General features: G+C 34.0%; 2 long non-coding RNA genes across 14 annotated transcripts; both read right to left on the reverse strand.

Annotated features, from left to right (window-relative positions):
* LOC138341836 (uncharacterized) lies at window positions 1-3,120 on the reverse strand. Of its 3 annotated transcripts, none has more exons than XR_011214780.1 (7): window positions 2,194-3,120; window positions 1,992-2,107; window positions 1,849-1,922; window positions 1,653-1,724; window positions 1,492-1,578; window positions 272-399; window positions 1-198 (listed from the first exon to the last, which is right to left on the reverse strand). It is a non-coding gene; the product is annotated as an uncharacterized lncRNA (long non-coding RNA). The 3 variants fall into 3 exon arrangements; XR_011214778.1 differs by lacking the exon at window positions 1-198 and adding an exon at window positions 1,238-1,356 and having other exon boundaries at window positions 203-399; XR_011214779.1 differs by lacking the exon at window positions 1-198 and adding an exon at window positions 1,238-1,356 and having other exon boundaries at window positions 203-412.
* A 721-nt stretch (window positions 3,121-3,841) lies between these two features.
* LOC101245725 (uncharacterized) lies at window positions 3,842-12,405 on the reverse strand. 11 transcript variants are annotated; one of them, XR_011214781.1, is made up of 17 exons: window positions 12,259-12,399; window positions 11,380-11,499; window positions 11,146-11,268; window positions 10,504-10,557; window positions 10,199-10,384; window positions 9,982-10,109; window positions 9,794-9,887; window positions 8,240-8,332; window positions 8,034-8,163; window positions 6,851-6,925; window positions 6,560-6,763; window positions 6,120-6,164; window positions 5,783-5,893; window positions 5,581-5,686; window positions 5,215-5,282; window positions 4,919-5,058; window positions 3,842-4,013 (listed from the first exon to the last, which is right to left on the reverse strand). It is a non-coding gene; the product is annotated as an uncharacterized lncRNA (long non-coding RNA). The 11 variants fall into 11 exon arrangements; XR_011214784.1 differs by lacking the exon at window positions 3,842-4,013 and having other exon boundaries at window positions 4,918-5,058; window positions 6,120-6,154; window positions 12,265-12,405; XR_011214782.1 differs by lacking the exon at window positions 3,842-4,013 and having other exon boundaries at window positions 4,918-5,058; window positions 6,069-6,154; window positions 12,265-12,405.
* Window positions 12,406-15,061: the final 2,656 nt, after the last annotated feature.

A 15,061-nucleotide genomic window follows, 5' to 3' on the forward strand; every position in this document is an offset into this window, starting at 1 on the left:
TAAAGATCGCAAACCTGATTTCAGCTCGAAATGATTGCTTGGTAGGTATACTCATGAGAGCTCTAAGTTGGTTTCATGCCAACGCAATCCATGACAGGCCTCAGAGGAACTCCTACTCCACGAACCTAACTTAGCAATCTGCTCATGCAGAGTACCCAAGTTGGCAAGAGGGACAGTAGTCGCTTGCCCATGAGCACACTAATGGATGAAAACATGCTATTAATGATATGGAATTCTCTCTTAAAAATAACATCAAATGCAGTTCCAACACCTGAAATGCAATTTTCCTCAACAATGAGAGAACATTCTCAAGGAAACAATGCGTCTTCAAACATTATTGTACTCCCGCCTTGTTATTCAGAACCCAGTTCACTGATGGGGGTACTATTGATGATCCATCTGTATCAGTAAGCTGTGGGTTGTAAATACATTATTCAGAGAACATGACATGGCATTTAAGCAAAGATTCCACATGAGGAAAGATTTAGAGTTAAATGGAGTGAAATATGAGAGCTAGTTAGTGTCTCAGATCCACATCAGTTAGATTAACGCCCAAAATACAGGGAACTTGTATTATCAAGAAAACAATCATTTTCTTATGAATTATAGGATATATTTCCTAAAACATTTACAGTTGAGAAAACCGTGCATGCTGAAGCGATTATGACTCAACTTGGATTGACAAAGTGCAAGGATATCATCATAGGAGGTCCGTTTTTGAGAGGGATATTCGGTGGGGAGAGGAAAAGAGTTAAGTATTGGACAAGAAATGCTTATTAACCCGAGTTTGTTGTTCTAAGATGAACCAACATCTTATTAGCTAGTGGAGTATATTTCCTAAAACATGAATGATGTCATGAATAGTTCTCCATATTAAGTTGGAAGCTTGAAATTCAAGCTTCAAGGCCTTGTCATTGATGTATTAGAACAAAAACACTCTTCCCTTGTAAGTTACAATTCATGATTCACTTGCTAGAATCAACCCAATCAAAACATAAATGGACCTTGGGAGATAAAGGGCACAAATAAACTTAGTTCCGCGGACTCTCCAGTTTTGATGTCGCACCCGTCTCGGATTCTCCAAAAATACACTATTTTTGGCGAATCCAACAAGCACCCGCAGACATTTTTGAAGAGTCCGACCAACATAGCGAATAAAAAGCCTTAAACCCTAAAAAATCCTTCTTGCTTTTAACAAGATGGAGCATAAAACTGATATAAACTGTGCTATTGATACCTCAGAATAGAAGTGCTCTTAGACAGAAATATATCCTTCAGAGGGAGGAATACGAATGTTGAAGAGAATAAGCTATGAAGTTCAGTAAAAGCTTTGAGAATGTAGGTGAGCAACCAATCCTGTATTAACAACTACAATCAGTACCAATACCTTTCCCTTGTTAGGCTGATTTGCAAATGGTTTACATGTAGTTAACTTTTGTATAATATGACGGAGACAAGTATTAGACAGAGAAAAGTATTAGAGAGTGTTACCGCAAGAAGTGTGACAGATGTTGGCTGCTTGTGAATCAGAATTACGTTTGACTTCAATAAATGTTGCGATTTAGTGCAATGGAATTTCTGGTAAATGGCAATTTTATCAAGTTCCATAGACTGTTTGTGTGATGAAAAATCTAAACAAAGACGTAACTCACCTGGTAAATGATCTTGAAGCTTAATAATATATGTTGCAGATCCAAACCCTGTTTTGAATTTGGCCAGCATAGCTGTGTAGTAATTGGTAACCAAATTTAGGCATGACCAGGAAAAGCATGGTCAAAGACTCAAAATCAATGTTACCTATCATGAACAGTTTCAAGACATCACCACAAGACTCAAAATCAATGTTACCTTTTATCAAAATAACGCACCAATCCTTGCTCAGAATCAAGATAGGTTGTTATCTTCATTTTTCCAGATAGGACCTGGTAATTCAGTAAGTTACGGACTCCAAGTTTAAATGACACTTCATTGAGTTTTTAGACAATCATTACCTTCTCGTGCAGTTCATCCAAACGAATATTCGCTCATCTGCAGCATGCTGTAATACATGACAATGAGTGTATATTTCTTGAGCTCTATGCATAACACCCCCTAATAAAAGGATATCCTGTTTCATATATTCCAACAATTCATCCCTCAGATGGAAGAGATTAGACTCATTCACATTATTATGCAGTAGGCCAGCCGCCCTACCTAAACCAATTATCATATCGGTCCCTAGGCCCCATTGCTGGAAAGGCTCGGCTTCATAACCGTACGTGGAGCTTCCGCCTCATACGGCTCCTCTAGGGATGGAGGTAGGCCCAGCCCAGGCTTGTGCGGTTGGCAACCTTCTCAACAACTAAGAGATCTATTCGAGGAACATGGAGACTAGTTGAAGTACTGAGTCTCCCGATATCGGGAGGCTCAGTACTTCAACTGAGATAATGAAAAATTATTTCACACTTTTAGTTCTTTTTAGTTGGAACTGTAGGCGGTTCTCGAAAAAAGATAATGTTCAACAGAGATAAATGCTAGAATCAAACAAAAGATAACAATCCTTGCCTATGTAAAAAGGGACAACATTTATTTAGACATAGGCCTCAGTTTCTACACAAGAATATACTCCGCCAGACAGTCACAAAAAGATGAAGCAAAAGATAATCACACTATATCTTTCTTCTTTACTTAGTAATATCACAAAATTGCAATACCAGAGAGTAAGACATTATTTGATTAAAGTATTACTTATTCAGTTATAGTAATGTAAAAACTGTTATGTGGTAAATAAACGTGTGGGGATTATTACACGGTGAATAATATAATGCAACGCAGGGACTATCTACATTGAAGGAAATTTTTTTATTTTATTTATTTATGCGAGTCCCATCCAACTTAGAGGAGAGAATAGCTGTGGTTTTAAATAATTATTAAGATTTTCTTCACTATGAATGTATATGTGACCAAGCATCACCATCATATAATATAATTCAGAAAGACCTGACCCATAAACATCAGCTGATCAAGTCCCCTACCTCTTTAAAAAAAACCTCAAAATTGAGATCATTGGCCTGTTCAGTTTTGCAACCAACAGAAGCTAGAAACGTGGTTTTGAATTGTTCTCCAGGAACAGCTGTGAAGGAAGGGCCTTGCCTGTCAGGGGCTCCTCTATGATACTTTGAAATCTTATACGGATAGTAATAAATAATGATGTATAGCCAGTTTTAACATATAAATTTCACCCATATTAAAGTTTCAAAAAATTGATGAGGTCTTTTCAATTTTTTTAAACAGAAAACAGCCCAAACCAATTCTCTCAAAACAAACCCCAACACAAACAGGATTCAATAAAAACAAATCCAAAGACAAGACCCACATTCGTTTCTCAACCCAGAAACAAACTAAAACATAAATACCAACAAAATATCTCACCTTAAATTGCTCAGAGGTATTTGAAGGATTCCAAAGTTGAGTCATATAAAGATCATGGACAGTTTAGGTTCAACAAAAACAGCGGATATATCTGATATCTACTTTGCTTCTCAATGTCAGAAGCACTGTCAAAACACACAGCTATGTCATGAAGTAATTTAATTATTGATCTTCTGGAAAAAATCTAGAATTGATATTTGCATTACCAAGGCCAAGGAAAACAAAAACAGAAAAAAAAACAAGCATCCGATATTAGTAAATATTAACCAAAGTTTAGGTTTCTGTTTCTTTTGCCAGGACAACATACTGAAATAAGTTGATGAAGAAATACCGAAGGACCTGCAAATTAAGCCATGGTTGTTAGGGAAACAAAGTGTAGAAAATGATGCAGTTTCTGGACAATGGAAAGGAATATTAACTAGTTGCACACTTTTCCTGTCATCATTGATAGTTAAAACTTTTCTACGATATCTATTAGGCCTCCCGTGAGCCTTTTTAGTAACAATTTCCAACAAAAAAAATGTCGGAAATAGAGCTCAAACCCTCTGCTTTAAAGTCAAAGCTTGCTGGCAAAGCATGCATATCGGCTGTTTTTTCTGTCGCTGGTGTAAAGGAAGCATTTGAAAACATGGTTAGAATGGTCAGACAAAAAGGAAGCATAAAAGAATATGAAAGAAAGAGACACACATACTGTCTCCATAAGTAAAGTACTTGAACACCAATATGTATGTTCCAACTCAACTTCAGTAAGAATAAATTATCAAACATCTCTACATATAGTAATGATCAATAACAAATATATCTCATCTCCGTAATTATGTGAGTGGGGCCTTCAAGGACAACAAAGACCAATTTAGTAGTTTTATACCTATCCTAATGGATACTACTCATTCTCTTACCTAGCAAAATTTTCCATTTTTAAGAAATAATCTAAGTCAAAAAGTCTAGACTTTGTAAAGAAAAGGAGCCAGTAATTATGTGAGTGGGGCCTTCAAGGACAACAAAGACCGCGTTAGTTGTTTTATACCTATCCTAATGGATACTACCCATTTGCTTACGTAACACAATTTTCTATTTTTCTTAAAAAATAGAAAATTGTTTTTTTTTCTCAAAAAAACAATTTTCTGTTTTTTAAGAAATAATCAAAGTCAAAAAGTCCAGACCTTGTAAAGGAAAAGGGCCAGTGAGGGTGTTTTAAGTCTACAATTCAGTGTCTTCATTCAAAACAAGTTCCTGTTTGTCAGTTAAGCAGGGGAAACAAATTCTTGAACATCCTTAACAGACATTGAGAGGATGACAACATAACTTACTTTATAAAAAATGAATATTTGAATTTTCTTTCAAAGCCAAAAAGTTCTTCAACTTTTATTAAAAATCCAACATGCAAAATCGAGTTGTTGAATTCCAATGTGCAACTTTTAATACAAGAACATCAAGATAATGGTAAGAGCAGTAGGATAACAATAAATAGATCAACGGATGATTGACTTAGGGTTTAGGGGAATACCAACAACTTCTTGATTTTTTCTTGTAAAAATCATCATGCAGAAGTCGAGTTCTTGAATTCAATTATGCAAAAGTTGAGTTCTTGAATTCAATTATGCAAAAGTCGGGTTCTTGAATTCCAACATAAGTTCTTGAACTTTCCTGTGGAAAGAGCAGTAAAATACCCATAGATAGATTAGATTTTCCGATTTTCCAATTCATAATTCAGTCGCTATAACAAACCCAATTAAAACATAAAATCCTTTTTGCTTTCAACAAGATGGAGCACAGAACTAATATAAATTGTAGAATTGATACCGCAGAATGGAATAAGTAGACTGAGAAGTCATCATGCTTTGTTTTCCACAGTTAGACATGAACATACCCTTGAGAAAGAAGAACAGGAATTCGTAAGAATAAGCACAAAAGTGTAGTAAAAGGCTCTAGAATGCAGGTGACCATTTTCTCCCAGCCCTTGTGTATTTACTACACTGTAGCTTTATTCCCAATAATTCCTAATCCCAATTCTCATGATCTAATAGTTGATGCCCTTCCTAATCCTGTATTTAACAACTACAATCAATACTATATTTACCATTCCTTTATAAGACTGACTTGCAATGGTTTACAGGTACTTAACTTTTTGAATGTATAATATGACAAACAAGTATTACAGAATGTTACCCTGAGGAGTGTAACATATGTTGGTTGCTTGTGAATCAGATTTAAGCTCCCGCTTTAACCAAAACATATCATTTCATGCTAGAGTTAGGTTAAACTTCAATGAATGCTGCAAATTTAGTGGAATGGAATTTTAGGTAAATGGCAACTTTATCAAGTTCCAGACCGGTTCTGATGAAAATATAAACAAAGATCCATAATTTACCTGGTAAATAATCTTGAGGCTAGAGAATAAATGTTGCAGATCCAACCACAACCACAGTTTCGAATGGTCAGCATAATTGTGTAATAATTGGTAACCGATTTCAGGCATGAACTGCAAAAGTAGGGTCAAAGATTCAAAATCGATATTACCTTTTATAAAGAGTTTCAAGTCTTCTACACAAGGCAAGCAGGGCAAGGCAAATCTATTTTACATAAGATGACTATAAACATAACAATTCTTGCTCGAAATCAAGATAGGTTGTTTTCCTCTTTTGTCCAGATAGGACCTGATAATTCACTAAGCTACAGACTCCACTTCGAAATGACACATCAATGACCTTCTCACGCAGTTCTTCCAAACGAATTCGCTCATCTGCAGCATGCTGTAGAACATGATAATGAGTGTAATGCTCAACAAAGATAAATGCTAGAATCAAACAAAAGATCATAATCTATCCCGCATAATTCTGGCATAAGTCATGAGGATATTATAATGAACAGTTAAATACTGCCAACCAGACGCTGCATAAGTTATGTCGAGCTTATTGTTCTTATGCAGATAACTGAGTGATACATAGTTCTGCAGTTATCACTTTTACTTACATGACACCAACAAATATTATACTATTATGCCGAAGTTTATGCTGAGATTTGTATTTGCTAATGATTCCAACCAAACGACTCCTAAGAGAAACAGTTTTGAAAGCAAATGCATTGTAAGGAAATTTATGAGAAACCAAGAACGAACATAATGGATTATGCCAAGGACAGTATAGACCTGATCAATTATAGCAAGTGTTCTTCCGTCTACAAGCGTAATAAACTTCTTATCAACATGTTAAAGAACTTTGGAATCCTCCACCAGGCAGTTTTTATCAATGATATCAGGAACCCATCAAGCACCAACAAGATGCAAGATACCAGAAGTGCCATCGAGTATATTATTCTGATTCTTAACACTAGTTCCAGGAGCGCTCTGCATCTGAAATTGGAAAGAAAAGAGACCATCATATTAACAAAATAGAGAGGAAGTCACAAAACCGTCTGCGATATAGTTAAGGTACTCAACTGTAATCTCTGGACAGAGGCTCCTCCATTTTGTCCAAGAATATAAGATACTTTGAGTTTTTTGTTGGTGCAAATTCTGAAAACTTGAATAAAAACGTCAGGCATGACATTTCTACCACAAAATCAGAACATAAGCAAGATGGAATTTGAAAGAGACTATGTGGACTAGGACACTTAAAAGAAACACTGAAATCTCTAGTGCTTTGATGATTCATACGAATGCAGTCTAAGATAAACTTGAAAAGTGGTTGAAAGAAATGAAGCTAATTAACTGAAACATGCAATAGAAATATTAAGCTCTTATTCAGGACGGGAACTGTTAGAGTGGGTTGGAGAATGGATTGGTGGTCTACTCATATGGACTTAGGCAATTCTCTCCTCATGAGCAAGCTTTTGGGGTTGAATCAAGACCAAGGGTCATATCTACACACGGTATGAGAGAAAGGTTCATCTTGCTTGAGCTCCCGATTGGATAATAGACTAGTGGACTGTTAAATGGACTTGGACAATCGTCTCCCCATGAGCCGGCTTTTAGGGTTCGGTTAGGCCCTAGGGCCATATCATCACAGGAACAAATGGCAAGAATGGTTTACCTTCTTTAGACTCTCCATATCGGCAACTAGCATTACTGCTCTCCGACAACCCACCCACCTACCAAAGACCTGCACGCTGTACTATCGGTGCCTTCTCTCTTCAGTATCGCATCTCTCTCTCTCTCTCTCTCGTGGTCATTCCGGAAGAACATACCTCTTTTAGGCAACTGGTTAAGAAGACATCTTTCCACTGATAGTTCTAGCAATGTCATGCCTCTCTACTACAACCATTCTAACAGAGTCATGCCTCTTTCGTATAACCTTCAGACAGATGCGTGACTCTTTTCAGATGATCGTCTAGTCATGTCGCACCTACCCTCCACAAAGTCGTGCCTCTTGTTGGTGATTATTCCTGTAGAGAAGTGGTCATTTTTCTGACAACGTTAACTTTCCTGGTAAACTTCCAACCACTGGAACTTCTCTAGCCAGATCATCCAGTGATATTCAGTTTCTTATGTTTTCACTATAAGCAAACTAAGGTGGCTTCTTAACTTTGTGCTTAACTGGTGTCCAATATTAGATAATGCAAGGTGTTAGTACAAAGTTGGTCCCTCAAGCACTAAATAAGAGATGTGAATTGTATTTCAGGACCTGAGATGTATCTTCAGAGTTTGAATGAACCATCACTTGCATTCAATGGGTACTCAGATCACTTCAAAACCCACTGGATAATGGCAGCAATGGAGAAGGAGAAGCACGTGTGCATAGCAGGTCATCTTCACTGCATACAAATAAACAAAATCTGAAGAAAGCAGACAGGAAATATCCTCAAGTTAGCTGAAATAACAAAGACAGACCTTTCAATATCAACAAATTTGTAGGAGACACTAGGATGCACAAGGGAGATTCTTAGCAGAGACTCTTCCAGAGAATACAAGACCCTCTCAGGACTTCCAGATTATATATGTAAACACCAAAAGATCAATCAGGAAAGAGTACAATTTAAAAGTAAAGTATGTAAATCAATATCTTTTTATTTGTTTTGAATTGTGAGAAAACTATTATTTGTAGTGCATTTTCTTCCTTGGAACTGGCTATTTGTAAAATACATAACGATCATTGACTGCAAAGTGCTCACAAAGTGCAGAGGCTATACTAGAGGTTGTAGTGTCTGCAGGTTAACCTCGGTTCCAAAAAAAAATTACTTGAGCAGTAGTACTAGTATATGAGAAGATACATAGTCATTGGGACGGTTAAAGAACAGAAATCCGGTGTACTCTAACATGCACCGATAGTGTATGGACAAGTGGTTGGTGTAAGTGACAGTGGTGAATTCTAAAATGTGCATGTGGTGTGTCATGACATGTGGGTGTTATTTATAGTTTTCACGGCAAAATCAAAATAATAATACTAAAAAATAGTTTTATTAATACAATAAATTAGAATTAATTTTTTCTAATCCCATATTAAATTTGTTGTAGTTGACTCGTTACCTGCACAATTTTTTTCACATTGGTGCATACGAATTAATTAAGCATCGCTTTTGAATAACTACATAATTTTTGACATTGCTGATGCACTAACGTTAATTAAGCTTTTATGAAACATTTAGCCTCCCATGAATTTTAGTAACAATTTCCAACAAAGAAATGACAGAAAAGAGAATCCTCAAAAAAAAAAAAAATGACAGGAAAGAGTTCAGAGCATCTCCTTTAAGCCTTCTCTTCATCTTTAGGAAAAAAATCAGAAAACATGGCATGAAAATCTATGCCAACATTTTCATAACTAATTTCACCTAATTTCTCCAAATCAACCCTAGATCTTCATAGTCTTTCACATCTAATGGAGGGATTTCACCTGAACTTTTTTCTATTTTTTTCTTCATTTCCTCCTCAACATTTATAATTTCTACTTGCACCTCCTTAGCACCGCCCTTGTTACGAAGAGACCCAATAACAATAGAGAGAAGAGAAGAAGAAAAAAATGGAGAAAGCAAAGTAAAGGAAGAAAAAGAGAAGATTATTTTGTGCTTTAATGGAGTGATGAAGTGAGTGATATATAGTGACCGAAGCAACTTTAGTGTTTTTGGATTATATGCCAGCATGCATGACTCAGCACATAATCACACACTATTTGAAAGGTGGTTTTTCCTCCCACTGTGATTACATGTAACTGTTAAAAGAATGAAATATTATCCATTAAATTTAATACTTGAGGTTAACTTCAAAATTAATATAGGATTAGAACAATAGCAAGACGGAATTAGAAAAAGACTGTGGCTCTAATGCTTTCGTGGTCATTAAGAATGCAGTCTAAGAAAATCGTGAAAAGTGGGTGAAAGAAATTAAGCTAATTAACTGAAACAAGCAATAGAAAAATTCAGGTCAGGAACATATGGCAGGATTAATAACCTTCTTTTGACTCCCCATAGCAGGTACTTGAGTACCCCGTTGAGTTTTTTATTAGCTTTTCCACATGTTAACAAGTTTAATTTTCACACTTGAACTGAAAAGAGAAACATCAGGTTATGGTAGTTACTAACATATTGGAGATAATATCAGAAAGAGACCTACCCTCCGTACAAATTTGATAATATTACCTTTCATCAGAATACATTGTCACCACAACTTTGGGCGGTAGATTGATCGCACTGATGGTATGACTGCTGTGGAAGCTCTGAGAAGATAGCTTTTGCAGAATGCTACAGTTCCCTTAAAGCTCTAGTTTCTGCAGAGTGGAAAAGAACATTAATTAGTCGCACACACTTCCTGACATCATTGATTATTAACACATACGAGCACTCAAGAGCAAATTACCTGCATTGGATGAAAGGAGTTGCTCTGAGTTTCTGGATTTCCAGTTTACACAAACTGTGCAATGATCAAGAGATCAATGAATTGACCAACTTCGAAATTCTGTCTGAGAGATGAATCTGGACACGGTGTCGTGCTTTTCAGAAGAACTTTCCAACAGAATATTCTGTTGAAGATCGAATCTCTCTCCTGACAGTACACTCTCCGGTCAGGTTTTCCAAAAGTAGCTTAAGAGATAGTAACTGAACTGGGGCTGCAGCCTACAGGAAAGGGAATGTGGAGTTGCTCTCACAGACAGAGTTACTTACAGTCCAAAGATTCGTGACAGTATCCTCAACAAAGAGAAGAATGGAGCGCCAATCCTACAAGTACCATTAAAAATCAACTAGTCACCATAAGAGATTCTTGAAAAACACTTCAAAATAGCTTTATCAGATAAACAGGTTCACTATCAATGTTGCCAACGAAGGGAGTTAAATGCTGCACATTATTTCTTGCAAGTTGATTGCACATCTAACATGGAACAAAAATGAAAAACTGACATGTTTTTCTTTTTTTTGTGGCAATTAGTCAAGCCACTCCTCTCTTAACCTACACTTAAAACAAAAGATCATAATCCTCGACTACGCAAAAGGGATAGACATTTATTGACATGGTCCTCAGTATCTACAGAAGAATATACTCCACGAGGCAGTCACAAAGTGTTGTAACAAAAGATAAAGCACCCTATATCACTCTCCCTTTCTTCAGTAATGTCACAAAATTGCAATACAAAATAGTAAGACATTATTTGGTAAAAGTAATCATACAGGGAATGTTTAAGCAGCGATAACAATGTAAAAACTGTTATGCGGTAAATAATAATGTAGGGATTCGATTGCGGTGAATAATAAATGAATTATGCTATGCTAGGACTATCTACTATAAAGGGATTTCTTTCCTGTAAATACCCATCTGTTTCTCTTTTTGGCCTTTTAACAGGCATTGAAAAACAGCCTTGGAAGCAGCCCACCAACAGTCCTCAGTTGATGAATTTTTCGTCGATAACCTTCTTGACCACTCCAACGGGTTTGCTGAAGACGAAATAGAACAATTAGACAAACACCTAAATGGATTTAACACCCCAAAACCCTTCCTCTGTTTCAACCCAGAAGAAAATGGAAGCTGAAAATGAATAGTCTCACCTTTTGTGCAAGCCACCGACAACTTCGCTGGTGCAATTAGTCTAAACAATTAAAACTGTATGAAAGCACGACTTGCCATCGTTGTTCACTTAACTATGATGTTTTCAGAGTCCACGTCTACTGGTCCTCCAATGAAAACATTAACAAAATCAGAAAAGATTATCCATATAAATTTCTCATTCTCTTACATGGCATTATTTTCCATATTTAAGAAACAATCAAAGTCGAAAAATCTAGACCATGCAAAGGAAAATGGCCAGTGAGGGTGTATACGAAGTCTGTCTAATTGATTGTCTTCATTCAAAATACTACAAATCACAATACCCATGCTGAAAACTAACTCCTCAACAACTCTTGTGAAATCATACAAGACAAACCCAGACCGAATTGAACTCCAAATAGCAAATTCGGTTTTTTAATTTCCCTAAAAGATTAATATTATGAGGATAACAACATAAGTTATTTGAAAAATAACAAAATTCCTTGATATTTATCATGTCAATATATTCTTGAAAACTTCAATTTCTTTAAAATATGCATTGAAGAATACTGTGAATTCAAAAAGACATGAAGGAATAACAATGTAAGTTGAAAAAGTCAACAATTTCTTGGGTTTTTTTTCTTAAAACAAATTATTCCAAGAAAATCTAACAATACCAGGTAACTTCAAAAAGAGTTGAACTTTTATTTAAAAATCGAGTTCTTGAATTCGAACCTGCAACTTTTAATGGAAGAATATCAAGATAATGGGAAGAGAAGTAGAATATCAATAAATAAATTTAGGGTTTATTCATCATGCAAAAGTCGATTCTTGAATTCCATTATGCAAAAGTGAACTTGTTGAAGAAAAACAAGATAACGTGAAGAGCACTTAAATACCCATACAAAGATTTTCCGATTCCCCAATGGGAAGCCAACAAGCTCTTAAAAGTTCAACATAAATTCCGACGGTCGATAGCGTAGAAATTCCGACGGTCGGTTGAGTTCTAAATTACGCACTGGCTTCTCTTTTTTATATAGTTAATAGACGCGGCTAAAAAAATAGAACGCGGAAAAAATACAAAATTTATATATATTTTTTTTAGTAAATCATTATTGTAGTACTTATATTTTTTTTAATAAGAAGAAATTATTCCATTGATAATTTGAAGTTTATTATCATCAAATAAAATTAATATTTTATTTAATTTGTTATATTTTTATAAATCAATTCAAAATATTAAAATTTATATTTCAAAATTTTATATAAATTTTATAACATAAAGATTATAAATTACTAATATTTTATACTTGTTAAATAAAAAATATCACAGATCAAAAGATACCTCTATATCTAAGAAATCATAATCTCATTTGAAAAATTATTTACGAATGACAAAAGTTTCAAATCGATGGTTAATGAGATGAGTGGACTCCTTACGAGGTTTGGGCAATCCTCCTCCCTATGGATCTAGCTTTCGGGGTGTGAGTTAGGCCTAAGATCTAATTTTTGCATGGTACCAGAGCAGGGTCCGTCTTTCCGTTGTTCGGCCCCCAAAATCAAAAATTGCCCAAACACCAGATGTTAAGCAATGGCGCGTGAGGTGGGGTGTTAAAGAATGTTAAAAATCTCATATTAGTGATTAATGAGATAAGTGAACTACTTATAAGGGCTTGAGCAATCTTCCTCCATTTAAGCTAGCTTTTCAGGGTGTAAATTAGATCTAAGACCTAATTTCACAAAAACTTTGATAATATTGTTTTATTTAATTTAAATTAGTATAATAGTCCTAGACTTCCCACAACAACAAATTAAATATCTTTTATTACTAATATAATCAATTAAAAGGTCACATATTATATCTTTGAAATAATTAGTATAGTTCTATACATAAACATAGAGTTATACAGTACACTTCCGTTCGTATTGATGGAATTAGAAAATGACTATGTGCCCTTCTAATGAAGATTGAATCTCTTTCCTGATAGAGCCTACAAGAAAGGAGAATTTTTTGATAGAGCATAGAATTACTAAACGCCAACAAGCTCTTAAAACTTCTTGAAAATTTCATTATCTAAGGTTATATAATATACCCTCTTGGAATAGAACGATTTATTTCATCAAAATAATGGTTTCTCATATTTCGGTAAATTTTTAACTCACTTAACAACAATAAATCACACAACAATTTTAAAATACAAGAACACCAAGAGTGGAAGATTAAAAATAATACTGAAAAGTTGACTTAAAAAAACATTAAATAAGGGTAGAAGGATAAAATTACTTAATTTCTTAATTTAGTGCAATCTAAAAGGCGGCTTATAAAAAGGAGCAGAGAAAATATAATGTATGCATTTATTTTATGAAATGACAAGTATTATTGATCAAATATTTATAGTAAATATGACATGAACGGAGGAAGTGGTTAATACACACGGGAATTAAAATGATAATAATTAAGTAAGAATGTTTTAATAAAATATATTTATTTTTTTAAACTTTTATTCTAAAAGTTATTTTTTTAATTAATTAGTAAGAAGTCTTTTTTCATGATTCGCTTAAGCTGGGAACTTTCGAAAATAAACTTTCTTTCTAGGTTTAAAAATGTGTGAAATTTGTTATGTTATTTATTTTATACAACTTTAATTTTTTTAATTTGATGTGGATTCTGGGCCTCTATTTTCGTACAGTATGCTAAGTTCACTATCCCAATCCAATTTATTTTGTTTTCATTTTCCTATCTGTAAATTTACTTGGAGAAAATTAATTATAACATCACAAAATGAATTTTACGATGACTATATTTCTAAAAGCGAACTAACGATGAATACAAAGCTACTCACAAGAAATCGAAATACAACTCTATTTAATAACGTGATAGTTTTTCTTTTTTTAAGTTTATCTGACTTTTCAAATATATATATATATATTTTTAAAAATATTCTTTACAAAAGTAATCGAAATTGTACACATATTTAAATGTTATTTTAGATCATAAACTTGAAAAGAAAATAATTTTTTGACTAATTTCAATATATTCATAAAAAAAACAAGTTAATAAATATTCTTTATTTTTTAAAAACGAGAGTGATTTTTTTTAAAAGTACATACTTAAATTAATAACATTGCGATCGATTTTAGAGTTGGGAACCAAAATAAGCCACAAAAATATAAAAGTAATCAAAATAAGTCACTATTTTAGTAAGTAACTAAAATAAGCTTAGTGAAAGAAAAAGTTCCACTGTATGTAATAGTTTAAACGTTTTCCGTTAGTTTCATAACGTTTATTTTTAGTATATAACGGAACTATTTCTTACACTTTATAAAGTGAAACTTTTTCTTCCGCTTTATAAAGTGGAATTTTTTATTCCATTTTATAAAGTGGAACTTTTTATTCCACTTTATAAAGTGGAACTTTTTATTACACTTTATAAGAAGAATATTTTTCACGTCTTGAAGAAGCTTTTTCAGTGTTGTCATATAAATTATATTGATTTGATATGTCATTAAAACGGAAAAAAATATTTCATTATGTATTTTTATTATTTTATTCTAAAAATCTATTTAAGGACATTTATGCATAGTTGATAGCACCTACAACATAAAGTCTTCTATATTTGTTCATTTCAATCTAAAAAAAATATCTTCTACACCTAAAGTTAAAGTTTCAATTTATTGGGATGGCGAAATTATACATGACGG

The sequence above is a fragment of the Solanum lycopersicum genome, chromosome 2 (assembly GCF_036512215.1).
Source record: "Solanum lycopersicum chromosome 2, SLM_r2.1".
Lineage (NCBI taxonomy): Eukaryota > Viridiplantae > Streptophyta > Magnoliopsida > Solanales > Solanaceae > Solanum > Solanum lycopersicum.